The 18,945-nt window shown below is 43.7% G+C and overlaps 1 protein-coding gene across 1 annotated transcript in view; it reads right to left on the reverse strand.

The window, feature by feature from the left end:
• The window catches only part of LOC111975396 (leucine-rich repeat and immunoglobulin-like domain-containing nogo receptor-interacting protein 3), a 34,333-nt gene extending 18,522 nt beyond the window's left edge, over nt 1-15,811 (reverse strand). The window contains exon 1 of the mRNA XM_024003666.2: nt 15,296-15,811. The gene's annotated coding sequence lies outside the window, so the exon portion shown is untranslated. The remainder of the gene's footprint in view (nt 1-15,295) is intronic.
• Nucleotides 15,812-18,945: the final 3,134 nt, after the last annotated feature.

An 18,945-nucleotide genomic window follows, 5' to 3' on the forward strand; every position in this document is an offset into this window, starting at 1 on the left:
CAACTCTATGTGAAGGAGATGTCTCGGGCTGCATGAGGCAAATGGTGGTCAAACTGACTGGTTTTCTGATCTACGCCCCTACTTTTTTATTAAGGTATCTGTGACCAACAGATACATATCTGTATTCCCAGTCATGTGAAATCCATAGATTAGGACCTAATGAATTAGGCTTGAGTGGTTTGTGGGACACAGTGGTCCTGCAGCAGACTGGCCACCTGCAGCCCTGACCTTAGGTGAGGAGGGGGAGAGAAGGAGGAAGGGGTAGAAGGTAGCAGAAGTGCAGAGTGGAGGAGTAAAGGGCAATAGTAGGGACGGGAGAGCGGGAGTAGAGGCCAACAGGAGGTGGACATGGCCACAGGGGGCCCCAGGGGTCACCACTGTACCAGAGTGGCTTTAAGACTAGGGCTAACCCTGGGCTCTCATCACCAACAACATAGAGAACACCCGATACTCCAGCCCTCAGCCACCTGAAAAGGTCTCTCACAAGCTGCTGGTGCAGTAAGGCTCAAAAAGCAAAGCAGAATAGGTCACCTGATTCCCCTCATGCAGTAGCCTAATGCTTGTTAACAGCATGACAGGGCAACAGCATGAGATACAGAAGGCTATTTTAGTATATATTAGATTTTTGTTTGTTATTCTGTTGCACAACAATGATTCCTCATTGAGGATTTTATGGACGTACAACATCTTTTTTTAGCTTTGTCTTTGCTCTTCAGATAAAAATGTGATACATAGAAACATTTTTTTTTTTAAATAGTGCCGTTCAGACAATAACAACTACTACTACTGACCAAATATAAAAATTGACACACAAATCTGAGGCATACTGAGAAGGATTATCATATACTGTTATTGTGATAGAACATAGGACTGTGTTGTCCATATTTCAGCCTGGGCATGTTTGCCTGGTTTACTTCAGTGTACTCTGTCTAATCTTGTGGTGTTCTGGCTGCCCAGCCCACTCTGCCTCCTACACCCCTGGTAATCTCACCGCTTCCAAGACAGACGGCTGTTGGGTACAGCTGGTAGCCTCGCAGGCTCTCTAGGAAATTGGTACCACACAGAAAGCTGTCTAAACACCGGAACAAAAGGTTAAACATCCCAAATTGTTTCCCTGCTATGCTGTCTGCAGCCTCCACCGCAAGGTTTTAGTGACAGGACCGTTTGGGAGAATTAAGTTGGAGGCAAAAAAATGTATCCCTCGGGGAGGGAACTCACCTGACCCAATCACAAGAGACATGTAGCACTGTGAGCCTAGTCTGCGGGGAGATAGGTGTGTGATGTAAACTGTTTGAACTGGGTGGAGCTGAGGGCACGTTTGGACTGCCGCTCTGACATTGCTCGTCCATATATTTATACATTCTTAATTCTACTTAGATTTGTGTGTATTGTGTGTATTGTTGTGAAATTGATCATTTTACTACACTGTTGGAGCTAGAAACACAACAATTTCGCTACACCCGCAAAACATCTGCTAAACACGTGTATGTGACCAATAAAGTTTGACACGTCCAGTCCAACAGGCAATTATTGTCATACAGTTGTAATAAAAATTGTATTTTGCTTTTTGTTTGTTCACCATAAAATGAAGAAGAGGGTCCACTTCACAGACCAGCATTGATGTTATATTTTGCTATGAGGTAATGTTTTTGGGTAATTTGTTTGTTTAGTGAGCTATTCTCTGAGTGTTAATAATGTCTATTTCTTGATAAAGCCAAATAATGAGGTTTTCATGCCAATGCTATTTGGCAAGATTACGCTAATTACACTAATTGCTAATGCAATTAAGAGCCACAGAAAACATTGGCAATCTTTTTCACGGCGCATAGGGAGGAAAATGTCTCATCACATCATAGATAATGAACTGGTAATACATCTACAGATAATTACTACCCCATTGCACTGTATCTATAACATTCTTAGCCAAATACACAAACGAGGGGAGAGGATATCCCAGAGGAGAACCCATCTGGTAAAAGGGCTTGAATTCAAAATGAAGTATTTTATTTATTTAACTAGGCAAGTCACTGAAGAACAAATTCTTATTTACAATGACGGCCTACCAAAAGGCAAAAGGCTTCCTGCGGGGACGGGATTAAAAATATTTTTTTTAAATATAGGACAAAACACACATCACAACAAGAGAGACACCACGACACTACATAAAGAGAGACCTAAGACAAAAACATAGCGTGGCAGCAACACATGACAACACAGCATGGTAGCAACACAACATGGCAGCAGCACAAAACATGGTACAAACATTATTGGGCACATACAACAGCTCAAAGGGCAAGAAGGTAGAGACAACAATACATCACGTGAAGCAGCCACAACTGTCAGTAAGAGTGTCCATGATTGAGTCTTTGAATGAAGAGATGGAGATAAAACTGTCCAGTGTGAGTGTTTTTTGCAGCTCGTTCCAGTCGCTAGCTGCAGCGAACTGAAAAGAACAGAGACCCAGGGATGTGTGCGCTTTGGGGACCTTTAACAAAATGTGACTGGCGGGTGTTGTATGTGGAGAATGAGGGCTGCAGTAGGTATCTCCGATAGGGGGGAGTGAGGCCTAAGAGATGACCAGTTTACAGAGGAGTATAGAGTGCAGTGGTGTGTCCTATAAGTGCGTTTGTGGCAAGCCTGATGGCCGAATAGTAAAGCACATCTAGCCGCTCAAGAGCACCTTCCCCTGCCGATCTATAAATTACGTCTCCGTAATCTAGTATTGGTAGGATGGTCATCTGAATCAGGGTTAGTTTGGCAGCTGGGGTGAAAGAGTAGCGATTAACGATGGAGGAAACCAACTCCAGATTTAACCTTAGCCTGCAGCTTTGATATGTGCTGAGAGAAGGACAGTGTACCGTCTAGCCATACTCCCAAGTACTAGTATGAGTTGACTACCTCAAGCTCTAAACCCTCAGAGGTAGTAATCACACCTGTGGGAGGAGGGGCATTCTTCTTACCAAACCACATTACCTTTGTTTATGAGGTGTTCAGGATAAGGTTAAGGGCAGAGAAAGCTTGTTGGACACGAACAAAGCTTTGTTGTAGAGCATTTAACACAACATCCGGGGAGGGGCCAGCTGAGTATAAGACTATCATCTGCATATAAATGGATGAGAGAGCTTCCTACTGCCTGAGCTATGTTGTTGATGTAAATTGAGAAGAGTGTGGGGCCTAGGATTGAGCCTTGGGGTACTCCCTTGGTGACAGGCAGTGGCTGAGAAAGCAGATGTTCTTACTGTATACACTGCAATCTTTGAGAGAGTTAATTATCAAACCAGGCCAAAGACCCCTCAGAGACACCAATACTCCTTAGCTGGCCCACAAGAATGAAATGGTCTACCATATCAAAAGCTTTGGCCAAGTCAATAAAAATAGCAGCACAACATAGTTTAGAATCAAGGGCAATGGTGACAATCACTTAGGACCTTGCAGTGACACATCCATAACCTGAGCGGAAACCAGATTGCATACCAGAGAGAATACTATAGACATCAAGAAAGCCAGTCAGTTGATTATTTAAATTTAAATTTATTTATTTATTTCACCTTTATTTAAATCAAATCAAATTTTATTTGTCACATACACATGGTTAGCAGATGTTAATGCGAGTGTAGCGAAATGCTTGTGCTTCTAGTTCCGACAATGCAGTAATAACCAACAAGTAATCTAACCTAGCAATTCCACAACTACTACCTTATACACACAAGTGTAAAGGGATAAAGAATATGTACATAAAGATATATGAATGAGGTAAAGCACATTTAACCAGGTAGGCAGTTGAGAACAAGTTCTCATTTACAACTGCGACCTGGCAAAGATTAAGCAAAGCAGGGTGTCAAAAACAACAACACAGAGTTACACATAAGCAAACGTACAGTCAATAACACAATAGAAAAATAGAAAAATCTATGTTCAGTGTGTGCAAATGTAGAAGAGTAGGGAGGTAGGCAATAAATAGGCCATAGAGACGAATATAATTACAATTTCGCATTAACACTGAAGTGATAGATGTGCAGATGATGATGTGCAAGTAGAGATACTGGGGTGCAAAAGAGCAAGAGGGTAAGTAATAATATGGGGATGAGGTAGTTGGGTGTGCTATTTACAGATTGGCTGTGTACAGGTACAGTGATCAGTAAGCTGCTCTAACAGCTGATGCTTAAAGTTAGAGAGGGAGATATAAGACTCCAGCTTCAGTGATTTTTGCAATTCGTTCCAGTCATTGGGAGCAGAGAACTGGAAGGAAAGGGGGCCAAAGGAAGTGTTGGTTTTGGGGATAACCAGTGAAATATACCTGCTGGAGCGCATGCTCTGAGTAGAGTGTTGGGGGCTATTTTGTAAATGACATCGCCGAAGTCAAGGATCGGTAGGATAGTCAGTTTTACAAGGGTATGTTTGGCAGCATGAGGGAAGGAGGCTTTGTTGCGAAATAGGAAGCCGATTCTAGATTTAATTTTGGATTGGAGATGCTTAATGTGAGTCTAGAAGGAGAGTTTACAGTCTAACCAGGCACCTAGGTATTTGTAGTTGTCCACATATTCTAGGTCAGAACCGTCCAGACTAGTGATGCTAGTCGGGTGGGAGGGTGCGGGCAGCAATCGGTTGAAGAGCATGCACTTAGTTTTACTAGCATTTAAAAGCAGTTGGAGGCCACGGAAGGAGTGTTGTATGGCGTTGAAGCTCGTTTTGAGGTTTGTTTGCACAGTGTCCAAAGAAGGGCCAGATGTATACAGAATGGTGTCGTCTGCGTAGAGGTGGATCAGAAAATCACCGGCAGCAAGAGCGACATCATTGATATATACAGAGAAAAGAGTCGGCCCGAGAATTGAACCCTGTGGCACTCCCATAGAGATTGCCAGAGGTCTGGACAACAGGCCCTCCGATTTGACACACTGAACTCTGAGAAGTAGTTGGTGAACCAGGCGAGGCAGTCATTTGAGAAGCCAAGGCTATTGAGTCTGCCGATAAGAATGCAGTTATTGACAGAGTCAAAAGCCTTGGCCAGGTCGATGAAGATGGCTGCACAGTACTGTCTTTTATCGACGGCGGTTATGATATAATTTAGGATCTTGAGCGTGGCTGAGGTGCACCCATGACCAGCTCGGAAACCAGATTGCATAGTGGAGAAGGTACGGTGGGATTTGAAATGGTCGGTGATCTGTTTATTAACTTGGCTTTCGAAGATTTTAGAAAGGCAGGTCAGGATGGATATAGGTCTATAACAGTTTGGGTCTAGAGTGTCTCCCCATTTGAAGAGGGGGATGACCGCGGCAGCTTTCCAATCTTTGGGGATCTCAGACCGATAGAAAATAGAGGTTGAATAGGCTAGTAATAGGGGTTGCAACAATTTCGGAGGATCATTTTAGAAAGAGAGGTCAGATTGTCTAGCCCAGCTGATTTGTAGGGATCGAGATTTTGCAGCTCTTTCAGAACATCAGCTGTCTGGATTTTGGGGTGAAGGAGAAGCGGGGGGGGGGGGGTTGCTGCAGGGGTGCTGAGATGTTGGCCCGGGGTAGGGTAGCCAGGTGGAAAGCATGGCCAGCCGTGGAAAAATGCTTATTGAAATGATCGATTATTCGTAGATTTATCGGTGGTGACAGTGTTTCCTATCCTCAGTGCATTTGGAATAGTGCTACAGAAAGCAAATATCTGTTTGAAAAAGCTAGCCTTAGCTTTCCTAACTGACTAAGTATATTGGTTCCTGACTTCCCTGAACAGTTGCATATCGCAGGGGCTATCTCATGCTAATGCAGAACGCCACAGGATGTTTTTTTTTGCTGGTCAAGGGCATCAAGTCTGGGTGAACCAAGGGCTATATCTGTTCTTAGTTCTACATTTTTTGAATGGGGCATGCTTATTTAAGATGGAGAGGAAAGCATTTTGAAGAGCAAAACAGGCATCCTCTACTGACAGGATGAGGTCAATATCCTTCCAGGATACCGGACCAGGTCGATTAGAAAGGCCTGCTCGCTGAAGTGTTTTAGGGAGCGTTTGAAAGTGGTGAGGGGTGTCGGTTGACCGCAGACCCATTACGTACGCAGACAATGCGGCAGTGATCGCTGATATTCCTGGTTGAAGACAGCAGAGGTGTATTTAGAGGGAAAGTTGGTCAGGATGATATCTAAGAGGGTGCCCAAATGGTTACGGATTTAGGGTTGTAACCTGGTAGGTTCCTTGATAATTTGTGTGAGATTGAGGGCATCTAGGTTAGATTGTTAGAACGGCCGGGGTGTTAAGCATGTCCCAGTTTAGGTCACCTAACAGTACAAACTCTGAAGATAGATGGGGGGCGATCAATTCACATATGGTGTCCAGGGCACAACTGGCGGCTGAAGGGGGTCTATAACAAGCAGCAACGGTCAGAGACTTGTTTCTGGAAAGATGGATTTTTAAAAGTAGAAGCTCGAATTGTTTGGGCACAGACCTGGATAGTATGACAGAACTCTGCAGGCTATCTCTGCAGTAGATTGCAACTCCGCCCCCTTTGACAGTTCTATCTTGTCAAAAAATGTTATAGATATTTATAGGATTTTTGGTGGCCTTCCTAAGCTAGGATTCAGACATGGCTAGGACATCCGGGTTGGTGTGCTAAAGCAGTGAATAAAATACATTTAGGGAGGAGGCTTCTAATGTTAACATGCATCAAATGAGAGTGCCTGGGGAATGGGAGTGATACTGGGGGCTGCAGGGCCTGGGTTAACCTCTAGATCACCAGAGGAACAGAGGAGGAGTAGGATAAGAATACGGCTAAAGGCTAAAATAACTGGTTGTCTAGTGCGTTCGGAACAGAAAGTAAAATGAGCAGGTTTCTGGGCGCGGAAGAATAGATTCAAGGCATAATGTACAGGCAAGGGTAAGGTAGGATGTGAGTACAGTGGAGGTAAGCCTAGGCATTGAGTGACGATGAGAGAGGTTTTGTCTCTCGAGGCACCATTTAAGCCAGGTGCGGTCACCGAATGTGTGGGGGTGGAACAAAAGGGCTAGCTAAGGCATATTTAGCAGGGCTGGAGGCTCTACAGTGAAATAAGACAAAAATTAAAACCAAAACAGCAATAGACAAGACATATTGACATTAGGGAGAGGCACGTGTAGCCGATTATTGACAAGTTTTCCAACACTTTTGATAAACAGGGCAAAATAGAAATTGGCCTTTAACAGTTAGAATCAGCTTTAAATAAAAGATGCACCGGGACTGCCCTCCAAGCAATGGGAACCTCCCCAGAGAGGAGAGACAGGTCAAAAAGGTCAGAGATAGGCTTGGTGATGATAGGGGCAGCAACCTTAAAGAAGAAAGGGTCTAAACCATCTGACCCAGATTGTTTTTGTGGTCAGGTTTAAAGAGCTCCTTTAGTACCTCTGACTCAGTGACCGCCTGCACGGAGAAACTTTGTAGCGGGGCGGGGGGGGGAAAGAGGGAGGAGCATCAGGGCTAGTCGTATTAGAAGGGGTGGGAGATAAGAAAATGTTGGACGGACAAGGAGGCATGGCTGAGTCAAATAGGAATTCTGACTTAATGAAGTGGTGATTAAAGAGCTCAGCCATGTGCTCCTTGTCAGTAACAACCACATCATCAACATTAAAGGACATGGGCAGCTGTGAGGAGGAGGGTTTATTCTCCAGGTCTTTAACCATTTTCCAGAACTTCTTGGGATTAGACCCAGAGAGAGAACTGTTCCTTAAAGTAACTAACTTTGACCTTCCGCATAGCCTGAGTACACATATTTCTCATTTGCCTGAACGAGAGCCAGTCAGGCTGAGTATGCCGAGCCTTTTGCCAAATGGAATTCTTGAGGTGGAGTAACTCTGTCAGATCAGGGTCGAACCAGGGGCTGAACCGGTTTTTAATTCTAATTTTCTTTATGGGGGCATGTTTGTTATCAATACCACTGAAAATAGTTCAAAAGAAGGTCCAAGCATCTTCAACATGAAGGAAGGCTTGCTCATTCAAGTGTTTTAGCAAGCGTCTATGAATCAGGGCAGGTCGTTTCACTGAGCAGCCATTACAAACATAGGCTGTAAAACAGTGATCCCTAAGGTCATTACAGAAAACACCTGACTGATATCTATCAGGATTATTTGTGAGGATAACATTAAGGAGAGTAGCCTTTTCTGGGTGTTTGGAGTCATACCTTGTGGGATTGGTAATAATCTGAGAAAGATTTAGGGAGTCCCATTGCTTTAGGACTTGGTCAGATGGTTTAAGCATGTCCCAGTTTAGGACACCTAGCAACCGAGCACTGAAGGTGTTCCTTGGTAAAGATTGTCACTCCACCACCTTTGGAACATCTGTCTAGCCGAAAAAGGTTAAAACCATAAAGGCTAACATCAGTGTTCAAAACACTCTTTCTTAACCACGTCTCAGTAATGACCAACACATCTGGATTGGAGCTGTGAACCCAAGCTTTCAATTGATCCATTTTAGGTAATAAGCTTCTAGTGTTAACGTGCAGAAAACCAAGGCTTTTATGAGGGCATAAACCAGTAAAGCAGATATCAGAGTCAGAATTGGGGCTAGCAACAGTAGATGGGCCAGGGTGTACATGCACATTTCTAGATATCAGCAGCAGAATTACAATCAGGGCACGGCAGAGGACAGGGAGAGCTGTCCTCATCTGAATGTGCATTAGGTGGCAACAAGATCATATTGTACAGCGATTTCATCAGGTAACATGAATACAAAACCGGCGAGAGGTGGTTAGAATAGGATGGGAGACAAGAGTCCGTGTAACCAATAGAGTTCCGAGTGTGGGAACGAACATAGTCTGTCCCACAGTTGGGTAAACAAGCAAGTTCATAGTCAACAAAGCACGCAGGAGTCATGAGGCAAATGGCATAAAGCACAATAAAAAACTATAACGACTTGGGGCTAGCCATAACTTCAGAGTCAGTGTAGCAGACAACGGGAGTAGGCGTCACATACACTTGGGAGAAACTTTTTTCGGGACAAACTACAGAGCCATGTGCACAGAGAAATCAATCTAACACGATCTGATACAGCCTCTTGTTACAGAGGGAGAGAGAGGGAAGAAAATAGAGGTGTGGAGAGACCGAGTGACCATGAAGAGTAAACAGTTGATGAAGGAAAGTCAAAAGCAGGGGAGAATAATTTAAATTACAGTTAAGGATAAAGAGAGGTCTGCAGGATGATATGGCAGAAATTACAAATTGATGAAGAGGAAGTGAAAAAAACATTATTTCCTGGCGAAGGAAAGAATTTGAAAAAAAAAACTAATCACAAGAAACAGAGTAGAGGAGAGAGAGGGTTTAAGGGAAGGTGATGAGGGATTATACAATTTGACAGAACCAGGGAAGAAGAGAGAGCAGAAAAAAGGGTTTTGCCGAAGTTGAGGCGCTGCGGAGAGTGCAGACGTGTGTGATTGGATGGGTATTTGACAGGTGCTCTCTCCTGTCTCTCCGGTGTAAATCTCAGCGTTAAATAAATCCTACCCCACTGTGCAGTGGCCTTGCTAAAGTCAGTTCACACTGAACCGTGCAAATGGCAGAGGTTCTGAGTTCTCCCTGATGAAAGCTTAGAATGAAAAAAGAGAGGGGAGGAATGTGGAAGGATTGGAGAGGAGGGAAAGATAGCAGGGGACTCAGCTGCTCTTTTTTAGAGCTTATGGGAGAAAGGGAAGGAGAGAGGGACTTAAGAGGAGGGGAAGGAGGACTCAGCTGCTTGCTCTCTCTCCCAGTATGTGATTCCTACCCCTGCAAGCTGGGCCGGCCTCCCAACAGGAATAATACTATGTGAGATGTATCATACGTTTTTACAATCACATGTCATTTGAATCTACAATATAGATCATGACTTATTGATTATTTGCCTTATAGAAAATGCCACCAAAAGGCCAACAATTGAGTCTCAAATTACAATGGCGACAGTCTGTAGCATGTCTAGCGTCATGATAATCAACAATATTGAGTCACACTAAACCTGTCAATTGAAATCAGAATTAATTGTAATTTTACTGACCCTGGATTTGGGCAGATGCTAACATAAAGGTCCCATATTCACTTCATAGCTTCCCACAGGCTTGGGTAGGCAGCATGCCATGGTCTGCTCTGTACAATGAGGTCCCTGGGTAATTGGGTGCTGCACATCAAACGCAGATCTCTTCTGACACCACACAGGAACTCACTGGCTTCACTGGAGCTGGGATAAAACAGCATGCTGTATAAACGCATGCAGGCAGTTAGTCTCAAAGAAACAGCACAGCCAAGCACACAAACAAACAACAAACTCCGTGCCGACACACAGATAATAGGCCCCTTAGACAATGTTAACCCAGACACATCCACCAATCAGCCTTCACCACACCATGAAGGAAGAAAGGCCGCTCCTCATCTGAAGTATGAGAGATTGATTGGTCTGAGATGAGAGCGAGCGATGAGACAGGGAGAGGGGCAGGGAAGACATGCTAGATAGAGGATTGGAGAGGGAGATCGGTTCTGACAGTTTACTGCCATACAACTGGCCAATCTGTGAATCTGTGATGGTTGTGTATTCATTTCTAAGAAAGCTGAATAATTCATTTCAGCCAAATACATGCTGGAGTGGAGAGGCATCGATGCTGTTGCATCCATTTTAACTCCCATGATGAATTCATGAACCAAAGGCGTACCGTCCTCTTAAACTGTAGCAACCCAGTGCAGAGAGATGAGTATGCCTGTCAAATAGAGAGAACAGTGAATGCCATCCAGAAACACACCCACAATGCAAACCAAATGTTCTTCAGCCCTGCTCGAAAAAGCTCTGAGAGAGGCGACACATACACACACACTCACCAACAAAGTATTCCCCTCACTCTGTCTGTATACGGCAGTTAAGCTAGCAGTTAAGGGTGTTGGGCCAGGGATCTAAAGGTTGCTGGTTCGAATATCCCCGAGCCGGTTAGATGAAAAATATGCCCATGTGCCCTTGAGCAAGGCACTTAAAACTATTTGCTCCTATAAATTGCTCTGGATAAGAGTGTGCTAAATGACAATAAAGCTAATGTATAAGCAGCCAGTGAACTCAAATTCTCATGTGAGTTGACAGAAATATGCAGTGTGTGCACAGCATTTCATAGATTCCATTGCAGGCCTCAATACAAAGAAAAATCCTAACCATATCTTTCAAGTAGTTCAAAGCCTGGATTCTCATCACTGTATTTCTGATCAAACTTGCTCTGACAGTGAAGCTGAAAGATCTCACCATCAACTGTCACCAACATGTACAGACATTCAATATCTTCGTTCCAAACATCCAGATAAAAATGGAATAGGTCCCTTCCTCTGCAAATGTTTTTTTTTTAAAGAGTAGCAAATGACCTAAAAATACACTCCAAATCCTGGGATGCTTTGGGAGAGGAGGAGGAGGCCTTTCTTCTCTTCCTCTTGCCTTCGGCTCRTCACATCACATACACATTAACCCTGCATAATGAAGGAAACAACTGGGTTTACAGTTTTCATCATTAGCTCCCCTCGCTGCCACACTTTGCCACAGCTCTCAGAAATCAAATATAATTTACCCGACACCCTGCTGCTGGATAGCAGTGTCTGCTCTGCTCTGCTCTCCTTCTGCTGCTGATGATTTGATGAACTGACACATTATTATTTCATGCTGAACAGCTAAAATATAGCATGCTTCTGAACTGATACCATGATCCCCTGCAATAGACAGAGAGGCTGATTGAGGAGAGTGCGGGTGGATGACTGAGCTCCAGTACAATGTGACTGATCACCCATCTTCACCTGTCACTCACTCCCCTGCTGAACGTTGCCAGTTCCAAGCTCAGTCAGCCCTGTAAACTACTAACTAACGTGCGTTAAATGCTCCATGTGAAAARCGATTGATCAATCTAATGTTAAATACTCCCATTTGCACAGAGCAGCAATCGGTTTAAGGCTGGTTACACAAGACAATAGGGTTCTATTATGACTTATAGCCAGGGTCGGGGCTGTGTGTGGGAACATTTATACAATATAACAGCTATTTTGGGCAAACACTTATAAATCAATCAAATTAAAGCCACCTGCTGGCAAGTGGTGGGCAGACCCTGGGCGGGGTAATCAAACACCATGTGGACTCACATCAATCACATTATGGCACATTGGTACAACCAGCTTGTGGCTTGTTTGATGACTACATGATTATTAATCTAATTACATAATTAAAGAGCTGACCCAAACAATAGGTCCACACAGAGAGAGAGAGGAACCTGAACCATCGTCCCCAAAGGCCCAAGCAAATAGGTGTGATAAAACAGGAATGCCAGAGAGGCTATGGCCTATGAGTGATACAGCTACTGTAGTATAGAGCCTGTATAACTCACCTTGCTGCCCTCACAACCCACTCATGTACCATACTGGAGAGAGATCTGTTTTATGGCCAGAAAGTCACACTATTTCAAGTGGAGCTGCCAGGCCCAGAAAATACATAAAATCAAATGAGGTGGAGACTGACAAGTATATAAACTCACAGCCCCCTCCTCGTAAAACTGCCCACTAGGTGATTTAGCGGCTCTGCGGCCACACTCAGTTACACCTAAAGGTTCATGTTTTTAACTGCAAGCCTCATACCTCTATCTTCTGCCATTTTGTTGACCTTCTGAAAATAACAGGATCTAAGTGTTTTATAGGGCTGTTTGGGAAGTGGACGATGTGAAAAAATACTTGAGTGCCTTTTAGAAAAACGATAGCAAATATATTGWTGATCAATAATTGATATGAAATGTGATGGAAAACCAACAACTAAAAACCTGAACAAAATGACTTGTTCACTCCTCAATAGATTCCAGGCTGTGGCAGATCACATTGACCATGCTACAGAAATAGCATATAGAAATGATAACCAGCTACAGCACACATACCGCTACTAATGAGAGTGTTCTCTCTCAGCACCCTTGTATAGACATGACTTGTTCATTCTGTTTCATGCCGAAACCCAAAAGACATACAAAGTCATACAAATCCCTGTTTCCGCCTCTCCTCTGTTCTGCCCTGCTATTTCAGTATCTGCACTGGCAGATGCTCTGGGTGCTACAAAGGGGATACAGGCAAACTCATTAGCTCAGATGCCAAATGTAACTACATGGCGGGTTCAAGGGCTCCGCTCAACAAGGGGACCGGGGAAACAATTGGATAGYTGTGATATGATGATAGGATTGATGATAGGTCCACCTCTGATTGAACTGAGGAATATTGCCTATTATTGCAGAATAATCTTACTTATTAGCTTTGGTCACCAGCAGGTAGACATCATAGTACAATACTGAATCAAGTTACATAATGGTGCTAATTCCAATCACTATACCTCTATTGTACGTATTACACCTTCATAACAAGGCAATGTAGTAAATGAAAGCCCTCACACAAACGTGTAAGACAGGCTCTTTTCAATGTTGTCAATCTGTCTCTTCAATTACTTCTATAAGCTGTGATCCAGGTTTGATGTTCTTAAGGTACGATTGATGTTGCCAAGGGACAGCGCTGCAGTTTGGCAAGGACAGGTCATTCTGAACATTCATTATGCAACTGAGTGAGTGGGAGGTATATTTCAAGAGTGAACTGTCCAGCTGGACATTTTCACTGTGGCCACTGACATGCCACTAGTAGCCCCTGGGTTGTCCTCCACCACACCTCTACTTGTTCCCTCATTCTCTACGGCAGACTGTGATAGTAGCAGTGCACTAAGCCTGATGACAGGGGATGCATGGGTTTTACTGGCCTCGTAAAGCCATGATGGAACACAATGAAGCTCGGCACTGCCAGTGTTGAGGAGATGTAATGTCACATTTGAGCACAGTGGACAGCTTTATATGCAACAGCAGGAGATGGCAAAGGGCCGTAGGCATAATGGATACATTGCACTCTGATGCATTCTGATTGCCATAAACATTCATTAGGACATTTAGTTATGGATGGACAGGGTTATACTGTGGCTAGGTGCTGTTAAACACAATTGACTGAGCTGTATAAGTCCAATAGCTACCGGTGCCCTTCTGTTTCTGAAGAACCAATATCCCATCCAATATCCCATCCAATATCCCATAATAGACCAAGTATAATCTCATCTCATCTTATCTCTCACGTTTAAAACATCAGGAAAACCAATAAAGACAGGCATCATCAGAAATAACTCCAGGCATATAGGCAGGCGAATTGGATAGGAGAACTGAACTGAGTTCCACCAGCAGTTATTGTTTCGCTTGTGTGTCTGTCTGCCTGCCTGTCTCTCTCTCTCGGTCTGCGTGTCTAGGGAGGCTGGAAGCCCTAGAGGAGATCCACAGTCAGTCAGTCCCACTAAGCCAGTCAGTCTGACTGTGGCAGGACAGGGAGTCAGACAACACGTCCCCCTCACCGTGATACGCCTGCAGGATCGATCCTGGGGTGCAACCTTCTCTCAGCCCCATGTCCTGGTAATTAAGATCTAATTGTGTGAGGATGAGCAAAGACACAGGCCGAGCAGGGCGGCACGGAGGAAGCAAACAAAGAAGACACGTTTTAGGGACAAGGAGAGAATACCCACCTACAGAGAAAACACGATCGGATGTCTGTTTTCAAAGGAGCTAGACAATCTATTGCTATCACTAGCCGGCTTCCACCCAGTTACTCAACCTTGCACCTTAGAGGCTGCTGCCCTATACACATAGACTTGGAATCACTAGCTACTTTAATAATGGAACACTAGTCCCTTTCATAATGTTCACATACTGCTTTTCTCATCTCATATGTATATACTGTATTCTATTCTACTGTATTCTAGGCAATGCCACTCCGACATTGCTCAATCTAATATTTATATATTTCTTAATTCCATCCTTTTATATTTGTGTGTATTGTTGTGAATTGTTAGATACTACTCCACTGCTGGAGCTAGGAACACAAGCATTTCTCTACACCCGCAATAACATCTGCTAAATATGTGTATGTGACCAATAAAATTGGATTTGATTATCTGTTATGACTCCATAACCCCCAAACCTAATTTGACCTGAGGCTGATGTAGAAACAACAAACAGAGCCTCTGAGAGAAATAACAGAAGGGTTGGGATGACACTGATGTGATAGGAAACCGCACAAAAGTCCACAAGCCAGGGAGTCAAAACAGGATGAAGAGACAGTATCCATTCACGTATCTATGACCTAATCTGTGGTTTGAGAACCTAATTAAATAATGCTTTTATGCCTTCAGTCAATTACAGGTGAGTGTCAGTGTCGGAGTACCCATTCTTAGTTCTCTCTGTTCGGTGTCTATACTGGGTGCATGCCTGTGTGTGTGTGGCTTGTGTATCAGAGGAAGTTGGCTTACCCAGGACTGGAACTTGACTGGTGGTCCATCCACATTCGCAAACCTGTTCCTCACTCAGCGTGTATATGTCTGTGCGTCTCTGGTTCCGCGGTCTGTCCGTCCGGAGAGTGTGTGTGTGCTGTACTGTGATGTTGCTACTCCAGCTTCCTATAGCAGTCAGTGAGCCTCCAGCTTGTAGCATCAGCAGCTGAGCTTGACTGCAAATCACTTCGTTCCCCTTCTCCCACCGCGCTACCTCCCTATCTATCGAGCATCTACTAACTCCCTCTTCCTCTGCAGATAAAAAGGCAACTGAAGTCTCTCTCCTCTCTCTGTTCCAGACCCAGCCCCTGGATCCCAGTAGGCACAGGGCTTTGTGTCTAGGGGAGGATGGAGCTCTGCCACAGTGAAAGCCTGGACTGGTGGCGGTGTGCTCTTTCACTACGGGAGCATGCGAGTAAATGTGTGTGTAAGGGAGAGCTACTGCCGCTATGGCTGCTGCGGTTCAGTGGAACTCATTATGCACTGTTGCTGCCGCTCCACTTCACTGGCTGTTTAGCTTCACAACTTACTCTGTTGGTCAATAAACTGCTTAGGGATCCTCTCAAAAGTCTAGAGAACAGGAGTCAAGGGTTTAGCTCATCCACGAACCCCCCCCCCCCAGTAAGCTCTGAAGCTGAGAATGAGGAGATAACTTTTGCTTTACCTTCAGGCATTTCACACAGATATTTTATACTTAAGCCATGCTGTTTAATCACAGAGTAAATTGGAGCCTGAGGCATTGCAGGAGTGTCATATTCAGGTGAACACAGACTGTACCCAATTTCACCCTCTACTGCTGGCTGACTTATTGTCCCTTTATTGTCACTTAGAGAGAGCACTTCATGTGCACTGATGGAGAATCTCTATGCAAAATGTAGCAAATGCGAACACAGTTATATTATGTAAGGAACCACCCAATGATAATATGGAAGAGGTGATATTGCTTTTCTGTACTAGCACCACTCCTACTTAAAGTTTTGAAATGTAGTTGCCCACCTACATGTTCATAATCATATTTCAGCCTACATTATAATATTATCATATTTTTATCTGTTAAAATCTCCTATATTGTTCTGCTGTTTTATGGACTGAGGATTTACAACTGATCCCTAACAGTTTAAATTTCGCACTCCAGTCTACTTCTTTCACCTGATTTACTTAACAAAAGGTACATCTCAATAGGAGGTCCAGGTATCCTCATGACATGGTACAAGTGGGGGGGTGGGCCTTTCCTCTTTTGTCCTGTACATGCTTCTGAAGAGTGGTGAGGAGGTGTCTACCGTGTCTGGAAGTGAATTCACCACAAATGTTCTGTATTCAGGGTTCACTCAAACATCGTTTTAAGCTTTGTTTTACTATTGACAGTACTGCTGATTTCGGGATTGTATATCGATTTTCTGTCCTTAAATATAAGTAATCTGATTTATATGTTTCAGTCTCTGAATTTTCCAATCAAACTTTTCACCGGCAGCTACTGATATCAGGGCATAAAAACTACAATCTGACTCCTGAATTACCCAGCTGGCGCACATATGCTCTAGATCCAAGCTAGTTTTCCACGGTTTTCCCTGGCTAAACTAGCAGGCTAGCTGAACTATGCTAGTTTTCGTAATCATTGTCAAACTTCATAAATACAGCAGCTTCAACTTCAAAACTCCTAATAATACAATCACGTAACTAAGAAATTCTCTGTAAAGAAACTTATGTATTGTTTTGTTGAATAGGTTTGAGATATCTGTCGTAAGATGGCGGTGGTAAAGGATATCATTGCTAACGCAGATCTAAGTTCAGTTTTCAGATCCACCGGCATCATTGACGTAGGGTTAGCTGGGCGTTTCTGACTGGTCTTGGAACTGTGACAATGGGCAACCTTTCCCCGCTTGTAGTGATTTTGCCAACACATCCAGATATGGACAGTCTCGTACCCCTAAAAAAAATTCTACTGTCTATCATATTTGTTGATTAAATCTGACTAGTAATATGATGAGTAATCCAGGAATGTCACGAGTTAATTGACACAAAAAAAACTCAAGAAATTAGCAACTCTACAGATCACAATGACTACAATGAATGGGGTATGAGAGAATATTTTCTCCCCGTGCTCCTGACGGCTATTTTTGTCCGCTCATACAGAACTAATAAAAGGCCCAGTGCACTCATTTTGCGAAAAATAATTATTACAATTCTGACTTATCAGGGTTATGTGTAGATACATTTATCAACAACAACAAAAATCCATGGGTGTGTTTGTGTTACAAAGACAAAACATTTTCTACTGTAAATAGGCTATTATATTGATATGCTTATAAAGACAATATGCCTACACTTCACAGAGCAAATGAAAAGAACCACAGATAGAACAAGGAGCACAAACATCTTTGGTACAACTTCAGCTGTCCCAGAACYAACATGACATTCTATTTCTAAGGTCTATTCTATGGGTTTGGCTGTCTAACTACACACTGACATGCACAGCTCTCTGGGTGAGGTTCTGTCTTCCAGTCTCCAGTGGGTGATGAAGTCCCATCTATGGAATGTATTATAGGTTATAGACAGATGCAGTCAGGTGGCAGGAGGGGTGGAGTGCATGACACTCCATCCTGGATATGGCAGTGTTTGCCTCAACCCATGGGTCCAGCAGGCAGATTTCAATAAATACATGCAGATGTGAGATGCAGGAAGATTGCGCTCTCATACCACTCTGAAGCTCCTGATCAAGCTTCCTCCAGGAGGAAGCTTTGAATTGGTCAGTAGCCTACAAAGTAGTATGAGAAGAGTGCAATTGCTGAACTTGTGCTGATATTCTAAACAAAGTGTTCTGATAACTTTCAAGTGTAAGTTTCATGTAGAATAAACCATCCTTCACATAATACTGTAGAAGCAGTGTTCTGCTAATATAACAATGTGCAAATAGGACACTTGTCTTTCATCTTCTATTGTCATTCAAATCTGATATAGATACTGTAGCTATCAGCATTTTGTCTGAGGGTACATGTTAGTCGTCATCCCTTCATATGGTGTCCCATATAAGACAGTCCCCGCCCCCCACCATTCAATAATAACAAAAAACGATGAAAAGTAATAGATGTGTCTTGTATAATTTTAAAGCTGAGTGCAAGGTCTCTCTCAGTTCAGACATCTGTATCAGCCTGTCTTTTATTCGGGGGACTCCTTGACAAACCATCTCTCCTGTCCTACAGCTGTATCAGCCTGTCTTTTAGTCCGGGGACTCCTTGACAAACCATCTCTCCTGTCCTCCCAGCTGTATCAGCCTGTCTTTTAGTCCGGGGACTCCTTGACAAACCATCTCTCCTGTCCTCCAGCTGTATCAGCCTGTCTTTTAGTCCGGGGACTCCTTGACAAACCATCTTCCTGTCCTCCAGCTGTATCAGCCTGTCTTTTAGTCCGGGGACTCCTTGACAAACCATCTCTCCTGTCCTCCAGCTGTATCAGCCTGTCTTTTAGTCCGGGGACTCCTTGACAAACCATCTCTCCTGTCCTCCATCTGTAGAAAAACAGGGTAGAGTTGATACACACAGCACTGATTACATTATCAGTGGTTGTTAGGTGATTGGCAGGACAGACAAGTGATAGTATTTTGACCTATGACCAGATCAAATCCGAACATC

Source organism: Salvelinus sp. IW2-2015, linkage group LG16, assembly GCF_002910315.2.
Source record: "Salvelinus sp. IW2-2015 linkage group LG16, ASM291031v2, whole genome shotgun sequence".
Taxonomy (NCBI): Eukaryota; Metazoa; Chordata; class Actinopteri; order Salmoniformes; family Salmonidae; genus Salvelinus; species Salvelinus sp. IW2-2015.